Source organism: Diabrotica undecimpunctata, chromosome 3, assembly GCF_040954645.1.
Source record: "Diabrotica undecimpunctata isolate CICGRU chromosome 3, icDiaUnde3, whole genome shotgun sequence".
In the NCBI taxonomy this organism is placed as follows: domain Eukaryota; kingdom Metazoa; phylum Arthropoda; class Insecta; order Coleoptera; family Chrysomelidae; genus Diabrotica; species Diabrotica undecimpunctata.
Window position 1 is genome coordinate 139,430,438 of NC_092805.1, and position 12,466 is coordinate 139,442,903.

Sequence of the window (12,466 nt, forward strand, 5' to 3'; positions counted from 1 at the left end):
CTGTAGAAGCTGTGTTGTAAAATCATCAAAAACAGATTAAAAACTTACATACATCATCAAATACCGCAGAAATATGCGGGTTTGTAAAGGAAAAAAGTACACGTAAGCTAATCGTGAACCTATATACCTATGAGAATATGCTTTGATTACCAGTAGGGATTCGATTGCACCAGCTGAATAAATCTGGTCGATTTTTATTGAGATATTTACATTGATACACTAGGGATATAATAGAGATATGGCATCAGTAAGACTGGATCAGAACTTTTCAAGCCAATTCAGAGCAGAGAGAGGTGTTAGACAAGCATGCCTTTTATCACCAAAGTTAACTAATATTTATGCTGAACATATCATGAGGTTGGCATTAGAAGTATGGGTCGGTTGAGTAACAGTGGCTGGAAGAAAACTCTCAAATTTAAGATCACTGATGATATTACACTTATAGCAGAAAATAAAAGATATGCTAGATCTGCTGCGCATAGTTTAGTGAAGAAGCGCTAAAGCTAGATTTATAAATAAAAGAAATACAGCTAGATAATAATGGTGGTAGACAGGTTTAACACAATTTTGCTGACTAACAACTTGCAGAAATATTAGATAGTACACAGCAACTATTTTGGGTATAGTATAATTAACGATGGTAACTGGGAAGCAGAAGTTTAGATAGGCAACGGTATAAAAAAAATGCAATTTTGCAATTTTGTTGTATTCTCAATATTTCTATACTCGGCTAAAACAAAAGACTTGGACATTTCGTGAACAAAAACGTCAAATATTGATACCTTTGAAATGTGACGTTAGAAAAGAATACTGCTCAAACCTTGGACAACTTATCAGACAAACGTTTTTATTCTTAACCAACTTGGCGGTAAAAACAGGCTGTCCACAATATATCTGTAGTAATTTCTGCAGTTCTTTGGATACTTGCTTCAAGTGCTGATAATAATTTAGAAAGAATAATTGTTTCTTGCAACGTTCCAGGGAGAATACCAAGAACCAAGACCACTCATTTGCAAAACTCTTAGACCAGCTAAAGAAACATACCAAGGGAAAAAAATTGCTGCTTATCTGCAGCAGCGCGGAAAAGATGCACAAGTTCTTTAAACAAGATGTTCTTCTACTTCCTGGACCCCGTTTTCCAATTTTTCCTTACATGATGGCTTAAAGGGGAGCATATCTGGGTTCATTTCGCATAATATGTCCAAAGTATTGTAACTTTCAAGATTTGATGGTGGTCAATACCTCTCGGTTCTTATTCATTCTTCTGAGGACGTCCTCATTTGTGACTCGGTCAGTTCACGGGATCTTAAGTATTGTCCGATACAGTCACATCTTAAATGCTTCAAGTTTTTCCATATTTTTGACTGTAATTTTGTTTATAAGGACTTGTAGGTCTACCAAGTTGTCCGCAAATAGTTAGGTGTCATCTGTATATCTGATGTTGTTCAGCCAGTAACAATAATATAATATATCATACGCTATTAAGAAGCGTATTTATTTAATCACCTTACATTACTTGGTACATTCAGAGATAGATAGTAATAATACACTTTGCTGTTTGGTACAATATCAAATGCAAGAATATTAAAAAAAATTATGAAATATGAACATTAGATGGACAGAACGCAAGGACAGTTTCTTGTGAAAAACGGGTTTCAATTGGATAAAAAGATGAATGTTCGTCTCCAAAGTCCAACTTTTTTACATTTATAGTTAAAAATAGGATAGAACAGTATTGAGTTCAATATTTTTACGACTGATTTTTATTTTATTAAGTGTTACTACTTAAGTACAAAAACTATCATTATTTGAAATGAGATATTACATTAGGAACTACCGGGATACCAAAAAAATTGCTTTAAATATTCGACGTTCATATACTCATGTATTTTAAATCTTGTAGGACCTTGAAAGGTGAAAACTGTTATATATCAAATGAACCTTTGGTTATTTATATAAACTGTCTAGAAAAAGGTTAAGTTATAGGCAAAATTTTTGTGTTTGAAATGAATAAAGAGGACCACTAGTAAAATTGACAAAAAATTTTTAGTTTCTAATTATTTAAGAAAGTTTACCTTAGCTGAAAGAAATAGTAAGGATAGCTGGTTCTCTTATAATAATAAGTTTTATTAATTTTTACTTAATTTACCTAATACAACTACTTGCTTCTAATTATTAATTATTTACGTTGAATAGTTGTTGTTTTTTCTTTTTATTTCAGTTATTATCGAGCCTTGCGTAACCTTACCATTATTTGGTTTCAGAGAAAAAAAAATTAAAAATAAATTTCAATTTTTTTTTGTGTATCGTATATAAAATAATGATATTAAGTAAATTTGCTCAAATGATTATTCTTTATCTCGTACTCAAACAATTGCCTAATTAGTCTAGTAGTCAGAGATTTGGCCTTTAAAATCATACAAACAAGCTGATTTTTGCTGAGAATGTTAAATTTGGTTAGTGGTGAACAAAAAAGGTTCACCACTCCTAATAAAATTCTCTAAGGGCCCTTAAACGCCCTCTCGTAGGAGGGGAAAAACGAAAAAAAATCGATCTATCAAGAATCCGTACGCAGTACAAAAAATTTTAAAGAAATGTTAGAGAATCTAAAACAAAAATTTTTATTTAACCGTACGCTAAATGTTTAGAAATATTTGGCCGGATTTAGCTTGATATTAGTAGAAAATTGTTTAATCCTTTATTTGCGTAGTGAACGTATATAAAACTTTTCATCAATCAATTCTGTTTCGGTTTAAGTTAAATACTGTTTAAAATGTTGTAAAAACGGACACCTCAGCAACGAATGCCCCAAAAAATCAATTATCTGTCCATACTGTAGATAACAATACAGGTCTACTGCATTCCCCACGATAGGTGTTTTCAAATGATCCAACTGTAATGGAGGCCAGCCGATATGTTCACAAAGATGCCCACACCGAAGAATACAACAAAAAGACACAAAACAAAGACAACCCATACACACTTTTAAACAAATCCCCTCATACAACCTATCCTCGGACATGAAATCCCTAATCCACTTTACGTCCTTGATCCTTTGCAATGTCTTCCCTAAAACGAGGAGTGATACAATCCGCAATTTAAATCAAATGTTCAATGCATTGTATGCGTTCTCCATATCAACCTCCTGCTACAATAATTTAATAAACCAAACCTTACTCAACTACACATAAATACACAATACACATTCATTATTAATCTATACACTTATCATTTACCCACACTTACACTTTACCTCCACCCAAGCTCACAAATCATAAACATACTTTCTTTCTTTCTCCCCTTCCTTTTACCCTATCAGGGTGTTGGATTTGGGTTAGCTATTTTAATTTCCATTTAACCACCTCTTCCATTCTTTTCTGTTTCCTGCCATTATTTTTTAATTCCTTGAGTGATTTTTGTTTAAGTTTTCCGCCTCTACTACTTGCTGTATCCATTTTTTTCTTGGTCTGCCTTTTTTTCTTTTTTCGATGTTTTTTGCTTCATAAACTTTTCTTGTTATTCTATTGGATTGCATCCTCATCAGATGCCCATACCAGTTCATTTCTCTTTGCTATTTTGTTCATTATCGGTTCCTGGTTGGCCATTCTCCTAATAGTCTCGTTGCTTAATCTATCCCATTTTGTATTTCCAACTATCTTTCTTAGATGTCTCATCTCCATTGCTTTAATCCTGCTCTTATTTTTTTTTCAGAATTGTCCAGTTTTCACTTGCCTAGAGCACAGTCGGTATCACTATTGTGTTATATATTTTTTTTTTTGTTTGTCGTGCAAGTTCTCTTTTTCCCATTATTGGAGCTAACGCATAATATAACTTGTTTGATTTCTTTGCTTTATTTGTTATTTCCCAGTCTATTTTTCCGTCATTAGTTATTATACTTCCCAGGTATTCGTAAGTTGTTACTATTTCCAATTCTGAGTTTTTACAATTTATCTTGATTTGATTATCTTCCTCATCTCCTTTGCCGCTGATTATCATTATCTTACTTTTTTCCTCGTTTATCTCCATTTTTAGTTGTTCTATTTGTTCTTCCCATATATCCATTAGTTTCTGCGTTTTATTCTCGGAATCTGCTATTAGTACTATGTCGTCTGCATACATTAAGGATTCTATTGTTACCGGTTGTAATCTGCGGTAACCTATATTATTGTCTGTAGTTGATTGGTTCTGACTCTAGTATTTCTTATCAATTCGTTCATTACTATTATGAATAGCAAAGGGCTGAGACTATCTCCTTATTTAATACTTCTCTTCCAATTAAATGCTTCCGATCTTTCCCCTGTTATTTGTACCCTTCCTTTTACCTCTTTGTAAGTACTTTCTACAATTTTTATCAAAGCATTAGATATGTTTATTTTTCTCAAGCATTTCCCTATAATATGTCTTTCTATCGTGTCAAATGCTGCTCTTAGGTCTATAAATGCTAATACTAGTTTTCCCCCCGTATCTATGCTTCTTTCTATTAGGTTTCTAATGATATATATGTTGTCATTTGTCTGTCTTCCCGGTCTAAATGCCGTTTGTTCTTCTCCCAATACCATTTCTACTTCTTGTCTCACTCTCTTCTGTATTATTTTCGTATATATTTTAAAGAACACCGATGACAGACATATTGCTCTATAGTTGTCGCAGTTTACATGTTCTCCTTTTTTGTATATTGGCACGATGATATTGTTCTGCCAGTCTTTGGGGATTGTTTGTTTTTCCCACGCCTCTTTATATATTTCCATAGCCAGTTTATTCCTTCTTCTCCCATGTTTTTTACCATTTCCGGTTCAATTTCATCATCATAAACATACAAACACCAAAAAATTAAACAAGCCAACAACACACAACCAATAACTACACAAATCTGGTCATTCACACACACCAAACACTAAACAGTGAGCACCCCGTACACTCCTTAAGAGTCGCATTCAAAATCACAAGGACAGGGGGAGAATGGTTTTTAAACCGGACAAAACAAAAAAAACAACAATTTGGAAAGGATCGTTTTTTCAACAGAGCTTGTACTTAGTAAAAGGCTTGGTTGAACCGGTATCCAAAAGGTAGAAAATAATTCTGACACTACTGCACCACTTAGTCTCGGAAAGCGGCAATATGCAAATTCACGTTTATCCAATAATTAAAAAATTACCCTTAAAGTGGCAACAGAGCCTTAACAAGGTGAAAGTAAAACAACATGTAAAGCTTTGCATTCTACCAACGAATACATGCTAGCTTAAGCTGTCAAGTGATTTTGTTTTGTGTTACGTGAAGTTACCGATAACGGATACTAAGCACAAAACAAGGCACACGGATTTCTTAAAGGATTTCTGAGGTAAACGATATTACCTTCCTTAAATATTATTTACTTATAATTAGAAAGTATACCAAGTTTTACATGAGAACGATTTACCTGATACTGAAAAAAAATCAATATCACTAACTTAAAAAACTGATCAAACCTTAATTAGAGAAAGTAAGAACAAGTATGCTGTTTAAATTGGTTCAGGATTTAGCTATTTTTTATCATCCTTACAGAAATTATATTTATATCAAATCAATTAGAGTACCTAGTAAGTATATTAAAAATAATTTTAGTTACATACTTGCCAATTACATATTTCTCCTCCTAAATATCTTTCAAAACTTTGCCATGCATGTCATATGCAATGTTAAATGTATGTAATGTATATATATATATATATATATATATATATATATATATATATATATATATATATATATATATATATATATATATATATATATATATATATATATATGTATATATTTATAAGTTTTTTAATACTTTATATAAAATCGTAACAAAAAGAATACACTCTTCAAGAGAAATTCTCATTTTTCTAGTGGTCCCCTATATTTCTCTTAAATTATACATCAAAATATGACTTGATACTCCATTTTGTGCATATAATTAATATAATTTAACAACTATTGTGCACATGTTTAATAACTATTTGACGTTTGCCGTTTGACATTAATTACATATTTACATTTCGTTTCAGACTTTTGCATGAAGTGAGAATCGTGCCTAAACTCAAATTTCAAAAAAATATATAATCTGCTGAAATACACAATACGTATGAAAAAAAACCTTGAAATTGTATACTATTGGATTTAATATATTATTTTGTATTAAATAAATTTGCTTTGCTTGAGATAGGTTGTTTGCTAGAATTTTATAATAATCCAGTTACTTTTGAGAGTAACTTTGATATTCGAATAAACAAAAAACATAATATGTGAACTGATAGGATGCGAAATGATTACTTTAACAATTTGAAAGCTGATCAAAAAAGAAAATATAAAATAATAAATATAAAATTAAGTTCTTATTTTTTTTCTATAAAAATTAGCAGATGTGTAATGATTATAATTGTTAAAATTCTTCAGGGCTGATTTTTACGCTAGATTTCCATTTAAAATTGCACGATCCAAAAATTTTTATTTAATACGAATCGACATGAATTTTCATAATATAGTATTACTACGGTGAATAATTGGGGTGTTATATTGGACGCGGAGGTCAGCTGGAAAGCTTAGTACCCCAGGAAACAAAGCCAAAAAAACTAAAAAAAATCGAAAAATTACTGGGCGCTCTCTTTCAACTGAAGTATCTTGGAGAAGTTAATAGAAAAGGCGTACCATCTCGAGGTTATCAAAATTTTTACTTCTTCATGGATTTACATTAACAAAACAATCATTTACGCAAAAAGCGACTTTTTTCATCAATTTCATTTTTGTGAAAAAACTGCGCATTGTAGATAAACATGTTCAACAAACGACTTTCTTGAAAATAAACTCACTTTCAAATCAAATTTTCCAAATTATAAAAAATTTTTCAAACAATAAAGTTAAGTATTGCAAATTAAATTTGAAAGTTATCTTTTTTCGATTGTTTATAAACCTGAAAAAAACAATAAAAATATTATAACACCCTTTAAAATGTGAGTTTTTATGTAGTTATGTAGTTACTATGTGCAAAAGATGGGCCTGACCGGTCGAGTAGTTTTTAAAAAACTCTTATTTGTTTTTTTTGATAGGAAAAAGTTCATTTTTAAATGGCTGTATAGGTGCTTTGTCAATACTTTGGTTTTATGTTTTAGATCACATCAAAGTATAGCAAACAATCTAGCAGTCCTCCAGTAATCAATCATCAACGACTTTCAGTGCAAACAAGACGTAATAGCTGTTTCGTTTGATATCGAAAAATCATTCGATACTCTGTATAGGCCTCTTATGACAGCTATACTCGAGGCGTACAGTATATTTTGGAAATATATCTTTATTTATAATTCATTTTCTAAGAAATAAAACCTTTAACGTAAGAGAAAATGGCAAAATCTCTAGGACTTTCAAACAAACGAATGGCATTTCGCAAGGGTCGGTATTGAGTCCTACACTCTTTATACTTGTTTTAAACGATACATGTAAAACAATTGAGCTTCCAGTCAAGTTTGCACGGTACACAGTTAATTTAATAATTTTCTTCCGATGTAAAGACACTGTTGCCACTTGCAAACTGTTTTAGAATGCTACTGATCATTTTGTTTGACGACATTAGTAGGCGGATTTAACCTTTCTGTTGAGAATACAGTAAACTTTCCCGTGATTGCAATTTAAGAGATCTCAAAACTAAATGAGTGACAAATCTTAACATATTAATAACTCTGTCCTATTATCATTGGGGTGCAGACGAAAACTTCTTACTTCAGATTTATAATTGTCTATGATTTGTTCTAAAATAGTTAGCTAGCCCATTAAATTTAAAATTTCTGTACACAACACTGCATTTCGAGTCGGCCTTGGAGCCTATAGGTCAAGCCCCGCAAAAATTTTGTACAGAAAAGCTAATAAACTTCCCCTCTAGTTACATCGCCGGCAACTCCTTTTAAAATATTCTTGTCTCAAATCTCAGCTAATTCCGAAAATCTAGCCTACAAGTTACTAAGTAATAACCTTTTAAACTCTCCTTTTTTTATTAAACTTCAATCTATACCAAAATATCTTTCACCACATCTGAATAACATCGATCTTTCAGTCACAACTCCAATATTAATATCACCTAAATCTTTTTGGGATAAATTGAAAGCAGATTTTAATCTCTCTTATGATAAGCATCTGACAAATCCACAACTTCTAAAGCAGACCTTTAAATAATTAATTGCTAACAACATATTTGACCAAATTGTATACACAGATGCCTGTAAGAGTCCTATAGCTGTTGGATGTGGTGTAACTTTACACGCAGATTTAATCATATCTTGTAATCTTCCGCTCTTCTGCTGCATGTATACTGCTGAATTATTATCTATTATCCAAGCTACAAACTTACTACTATCACCAAAATATAAAAAAGTAGCAATATGTACAGACTCATTAGCATATATCTACTCTCTTAAATGTATGTACACAGTACATCCTTTTGTTTAAGCTATTCAAAACCTTTTGATAGTTTAATCTCACTAAGAGTATCCATAACAATGATTTGTATTCAGACTCATGTAGGAATACCTGATAACGAACAAACCGACCTTTAAAAAGCTTGAGTTTCCTTCCATGACACGAAAAAACAAATCGACCATACAAGACTAACTCATAATCATTTAATGGCATCTCAAGATCTACCTACATATTGTAAACACTGTGGTAATATTTTATCTGTTAAACATATTCTCGTTGACTGTCCTTATTTTAATAACAACAGAAAAAAAATTTTAGGTCGAAACTTACAAAATATTCTCAGCTCACCAGATTAATTCCAAAACCTTATTAATTTCCTCTATGAAACCAGGCTTTACCAGAAAATTTAAAACAAGAAACGTAGTTTAGAATTTGATAATTTAATATTTGTACCAATATTTGATGTATTTAATGTAATTATTTATCGATTATATTGTTACTGTATATCTTTGTAATGTAATGTAGTAAAATTGTACCTGTGTCAGTAACCTACGTTGTCGAGACACGTAAAGCTAAATAAAAAAAAATATCGATGGGTTTTTGACAGAACATCGTAAGTGACAATAAAGTATAAAATGCTCTTTTGGTCTCATACGATTGTTGGGGTTGTTCTACATCAGTCGTCATAAAACATCGTAAGATAAACGTAGCACAATTATGTTTTATTTTGTATCGTAAGCACATATTCAGTAAGCCGTCCTAAGAAATTGTAACCGAAAATTATCGTAAACACCAGTTGATCCCTACAAAACATCTTATGCGACATGAATTCGTGTCGGATACGTTGGAGTGGAAAGCGTTTACGATACCCGACTCTGAATTGCTGATAATAGTTCTCGCCGAAATAGAACGGTTAGTATTAGGTAATAACCACGTGTATAAAGTGTATCAACATAAAACTTTACAAATTAATCGTCATTATTATTATGGTGGTTATTTTACAAGATTTTTTGTGTGCCATTTTTCATTATTCTGGTGAGTTAAATGTTTAATAATTATTATTTTATTGATTGTTATTGTACAACACTTTTGTAGGTTAAGTATGGCTTATTCTTCAAGAGGTTGTAAAATTCTAATGGCATTGGAGAATGCTGAAAAGAACAGTGTTGCAAAAGCTCTAAAAAACAATGATAATTCTGCCATTGTTGAAAATATGGAGACTGATTGCTCTGTTTTATTGATCTAAAAATTGATCTAAATCAAGATCAAGAAACACCAAACAAAGACGTTTAGTAAATTATTCGAGTTCTGATTCTGAAACATCTCTGTCTTTTGCGAATAATTTCCAGAAATTAAAAAAAATTAAAAGGTTTGACTTCTGATTTTTTCTTTTCAAGCTCTGATTCTGATCACGACATTTCTGCTAAATTTTTAGATAAGGTGTTTGGTGCCACAAAATCTGTTCAGGAAAAACTCATGTGCCAATTTCACTGAGCAACAACGTTATGAGATCTTTGAATTTTATTGGGGTTTGGGTAGCTATCAAAAACAAAGGGATTATTTTATACTATGTATGAAAAAAAAACAATTAAAAAAGAAGGCGAACAGGCACTGAATCAAGAAGAAATCGAACATTTAAATATTTTATTGAATGGGATGGAACAAAAGTCGCAGTATACCAACAATTCCTTTAAAAAGAATTGTGCATATTCCAAATGACATTAGGATACACCAAAGATAATGCAATTGCCGAAACATTTGCTAAAAACGATAAAAGAGGCAGACATTATCCTGCTCACAAAACTAAAGCTCTAGATAAAAATTATGTTCACGAATTTATAAAGCAGTTACCAACAGTACCCTCTCATTACCGCAGAGCAAGTACATCTAAAAAATATTTGCCTACTGAGTTAAGAAATGTTTTTTTTTATATAGAATTTTCGTAAAGGATCAGAAAGAAAACCGTAACCTGCAAAGAAAAATTGTTTCTTTAAAAGTATTTTGTGACATTTTTCATAAGGATTTCAATATTGGTTTTTATTTACCAAAGAAGGAAAAATGTAGCATGTGTGAGTCAAAAAAGGATAAAGATATTACGTTTACAGCAGAAGAAATAGCAAAACATGACAACCAATTCAAAGATAAAGATAAATGCAAATCACAATTTCTTTCAGATCAAAAACTTTCAAAGCAAGATACTAGTTATTTATGTGTTAGTTTTGATCTTCAAAAAGTTTTAAACACCCCTCACGGAGACAGCTTACTTTTGTATTATTCCCCTAAATATGCCATGTACAACGAAACTGTCTATGAAAGTGGAAGCAAAGACGCTTTTTGCTACCTCTGGGATAAAACAGATGGTAATCGTGGTAGTAATGAAATAAGTACAGTTATTTTTAAATACTTAAAAGAAATTGATGAGAGGAAATATGTCAAAACAGTGTATACACAATACAAACAGCTTTGTATTGTTACAGCTGTGCTGGTCAAAATAAAAATAGAGCCATATAAGGCATGTTGCATACATTCTTAAGATCATCAAAACATATATGTAACATTAAAATAACATTCCTTCTTCCTGGCCACACTTATATTCCTTTTAACTTAGTGCATGCTTCTATAGAACGATTCGTTTGCAAACGTATTGTATGGGTACCTTCCGAATGGCCAACATTAATTGCCAATGCAAGAATTCACCCAAGACCGTTCAAAGTCATTGTTATGAAACATTTAGAATTTGAAGATTGGAAGACAAGGGCATCGCATAATTTACCTAAACGTATTAATAAGACGAGTGATGGTCGCGCCTTCCAAATTAGCAAAATAAGAGTAGCATATTTAAAGAAAGGGAAAGACTTTATAAAAATAAGTTATTCGTATTGCGATTCCGCTGATGCGTACATTCTGCCGATTTCTAGCAAACCAATAGCCTAAGGTAAGACTTATAAAGTGGTTATTTTTAACTTGTAATACTAATGTTACTACATTTTTTAGGCAAGAAATACAACGCAAGAGGTCAAAATTCTATATCCATCTCCTTTAAGTATCTCGGATAAAAAATATGATGATCTTAAAAAGCTCTGCGAAAATCATGTAATTTCCGAAAGATTCTGGAATGAGTATAAAACTTTAAAAGCAAGAACAGATATACCAGATGCCTTAGCAAAAACAGACGAAGAAGAAACAGAAATGCACATTTCTTAATATTAATAGTATTCTATGAAATAAAATTTCTGAATTTTCGGTTTTGTTTATTATTGAATAACTTTTGAGGTAACTTATATTAACAATATACTTTATTGTCGCTTACGATGTTCTGTCAAAAAGCCATCGATATGGACAAAAAATCGTATGTGCATCGTAAGCTACAATTTAAGCAAAAAGTTTGTTTGACAGAACATCGTAAGCGACAAAATAAATATAAATGATTGTTCATTTTTCCAATTTTGACCTTTAAAACAATTCTTGGGAATGTAGAAACCTACTGTAAAATTTTTATTAAATTTCAGTTTGAAAGAAAGTAGTTATTCAAAAAAATCGATTCCTGTAAAATTTGCTTCTTGTCGCTTACGATGTTCTGTCAAAAACCCATCGATTTTTTGATTTTTTTTTTGTTTTTTTTCTTAATCGTATTCTTTTTCTTAGTTTTTAAATTTTCTTTTTTTCAGCAATACATTTAGTTTTCATTGTTTAATTACAACTAATTGATGGAGAATGAAGTTCCATGTTTCGCCTTATAAGCTTTTAATTGTCCAGTATTGGTTAAATTGTCAAACTAAATTTTATTCTGTCAATATTGACCCACCATACCAGTTAAAGGTGGTTATTAATAATTTTTAATTTAAAATATCTTAGTGGCGTACTATTTTTTTCAATAAAAAATTTCAGACCATTACCCGTATGGGCGGCAATGGTGGATATACAATTATTATTGTATGTCAAAAAATGCACAATGGACCTCTTACATCTTACCAATTTTATTTGCATATTTTAACCAGTTTTAGGTTATAAATAAATCATCAGTTTGTAATAAAAATTT